We start from the raw sequence: 3847 nt of genomic DNA on the forward strand, positions 1-3847 counted from the left end.
GGTAACGGTAAGCAACAGTAAGACGGTTGTTAGGAATTCAATTAAAAGAAGAATTGATGGAGTTACAATATGGGATTTTTAAAACATCTTTGAAAGAAGGTTGTGTGTTGGGAACTGAAGTTTTATGCTAGCTGACTCTAGCATTACTGAGGGCTTGATACAGGAACCAGAACATATAAGCCAACTTCAAACGTAGCCTTTTGATGAGATCAATCTCTTGGTTCAAGAATCTAGGACTAAAAATCCTAATATATATATATATATACATATATATATATATATATATGTATGTGTGTGTGTATGTATGTATATACATCTATATGCATTTAACACACACACATATATATATATATATATATATATATATATATATGTGTGTGTGTGTGTGTATATATATATATTTATATGCATTTAACATATATATATACATATATAAATATATATATGTATGTATATATATATATATATATATATATGTATATATATATATATATGTGTACATATATATGTATATATATACATATATATATATACATACACGTATATATACGTATATGTTTATATATATATATACACATATATATATACTATATATATATAAATATACATATATATATACATGTATATATATATATATGTATATATATATATATATATATATATATATACATATATATTTATGCAAAGTAGACCACTTGGAAAAAGGAAACTAACGAAGCAGAGCGCTTTCGTGTATTACATCTTCAGTGCAACAAGTACAAAGTAATAGAAATGCATAGATAATATGATACATGAAACAAAGGAACAAGGACAGTTTGTTTCATGTATATATTATCTATGCATTTCTATTACTTTGTACTTGTTGCACTGAAGATGTAATATACGAAAGCGCTCTGCTTCGTTAGTTTCCTTTTTCCAAGTGGTCTACTTTGCATAAGTGAACACACGTACCCGTGTTCTTATTAGCATATATATGTATATATACATATATATATACATATATATATATACACGTATATATACGTATATGTTTATATATGTATATATATGTATATATATATATATTTATATATATATATATATGTATATATATATTTTCTTTCTTTCTTACCCATATCCTGTTAAGCATTAAAGCTTATCAGTCATTTTGCCTTATGTAGACCCTCCACCTGATCCTGTCCTCATATAGATGCTGGTTTTCGATGTCTTATTCCTGTTAAATGCTAAAGCACAAGTGGCGTCAATTATTTAAGAGAACATTTCTCTAACTCTCTGTATTTCCTTTTTTCTTCATAATTCAAACTCTGTAGAAAATAGTAAAAGGCTTCAGAATGTTGATTCATTTTACCGACAGCTGTTTCAAACATTACAAATGGTCATCTTCAGGGTAATACACTACATCAAGACAAACATGGGTATATAAGGCCGAGTAAAAATGGCAGGGAGAGGTCACTTGTAAGGTGGGAATCCGTCTACTCTACTAAGACGGAAAGAGTAATCGGGACAACTTCCCAATGTGGGATTCCGTCCCGGTAGTCTAGAGACAATCCCCATGTGGGTTTTTGTCCCGTGGTGACAGTCTGTATTTTCTATTGGAGTGGAGGACATAATCAGATATCTGTACATTTAAAAAAGGCTTATATATATATATATATACATATATGCTTAAAAGTGGCAGTTTGCCGACAAGATTGATGGTGCATATACATATATATATACATATATATATTATTTGGATGATGGAGAACATAAACACAGGGGAAGGCTCGGAACCCTAAACACTCTAACGTTTCGTTCGCGTAGAACTTCTTCAGAGAGTGTATGTAGAACTGCAATTGAAGTTTATGTACTATCACAGGCAATGGGATCGATCAGCAATACACATTTGAAAAATTCTAACGATCTTTTGACAAGACTAAAAGATTTAGATTTCACGGGGGAAAAGTTAGTAAGCTATGATGTCAAGGCGTTATATACAAATATTTCCACTAACGGTGCGTTAGAAGCAGTAAAGAGAGTAATAAAAGATATGAACGATACTGACCTACCCATAAGAAAACAAGATTATATAGAATTGATAGATTTATGCGTAAATTTCGGTGCGTTTACTTTTAATGGTGACGAATATGAACAACATAGAGGTCTCGCTATGGGTAGTCCTTTAAGTGCAGTGATGGCCTGTCTATATATGGAATTATTAGAAAAAGAAAACTTCATCAGAATCAATGGTAGGGGATCACACTGGTTTAGATATGTAGACGACGTCCTCGCAATCATCCCCGAAAACACCAATGTAAATAATAAAGTGAGAATGCTTAACGCGGTCAACAGCGATATTCAGTTCACCGTAGAAGAGGAACAAAACAGACAATTGCCCTTCCTAGATACGTTAATACGACGAGTGGGAAAAACTATAACTTTCTCAGTACACAGAAAGGAAACAAACAAAGAGGATTTAGTACATTACTTCTCCGCACATGATGATAGGACAAAGAGTGGTATAGTAATAGGATTTTTTCTCAGGGCACTACGAATCTGTAGTAATGAATACCTAGAAGGCGAATTTGATTACATTATGAAAACCTTTGACAAACTTGGATATCCAGAGGGAATGTTGAAAAGAACAAAAAGAAAAGCAATAAATATTTACAATCGCGGAAAGAAAGAGAGAAATGATAAAAATAATAAAATTTTTATATCAGTACCTGGCTCAGAAACGTCACCAATAATAGACAAATATTTAACAAAATCGGGTATAAACATAGCTAAAATAACTAACAAGAGGATAGGTGATTTAATAAAGACTTCTGAAAAGAGAACCAATTCCGAAAACAGCGTCGTATACAAAATCCCGTGCAATAGTTGCTCAATGGCTTATTATGGCGAATCGTCAAGGGGATTAGAAAAAAGAATTTATGAACATAAAAACGACATAAAAGCACATAGGACATCTAATTCTTTAGTAGTTCATGCAGAAAAATTCGATCATTTACCAAACTGGAGAGAAGCTGAAGTGCTACATAAAGGTTTTGATAAATTCACTAGAAGAATTGTTGAATCAGCATATATTTCTACTAATAATTCATCGAATCATCGAGGAGGGTTTATCAATTTAGCTAAAGAAACTAGTATTTTAATTCTAAAACACGCCAGAAAAACGACCTTTCCCAAGTGTCCGAAAAGATAATTAGATTTTGTACATAAACTTCAATTGCAGTTCTACATACACTCTCTGAAGAAGTTCTACGCGAACGAAACGTTAGAGTGTTTAGGGTTCCGAGCCTTCCCCTGTGTTTATGTTCTCCATCATCCAAATAATTTGTCTAAAATACTTATCAACATATATATATATATATATATATATATATATATGTGTGTGTGTGTGTGTGTGTGTGTGTGTGTGTGTGTGTGTGTGTGTGTGTGTGTGTGTGTGTGTGTGTGTGTGTGTGTGTGTGTGTGTGTGTGTGTGTGTGTGTGTGTGTGTGTGTGCGTGTGTGTGTGTGTGTGTGTGTGCGTGTGTGTGTGCGCGTGTGTATATGTACCGTATATATATATATATATATATATATATATATATATATATACTTATATATATATATATACATATATATATGCATATATATATGTATACATCATCCTAACTTTAATACCTCAAAAGGACAGTGGCCCCCAGATTGTATTACGAAGTTAGCGGTAAACAAATTATTGTCAAGAGCGGTCGGACAAAATAGCCCTAAATGTCCTTCCGTGACCCGGCCATTTCAAGGGCATGTAACCTGAGTCCCCCCACTTTGCCCCCCCCCCCTTTATTTACCACCTCACCACCCTATATAAACATGTATCTTAA

The sequence above is a fragment of the Oratosquilla oratoria genome, chromosome 33 (genome assembly GCF_046742065.1).
Source record: "Oratosquilla oratoria isolate Oo_2021 chromosome 33, ASM4674206v1, whole genome shotgun sequence".
In the NCBI taxonomy this organism is placed as follows: Eukaryota; Metazoa; Arthropoda; class Malacostraca; order Stomatopoda; family Squillidae; genus Oratosquilla; species Oratosquilla oratoria.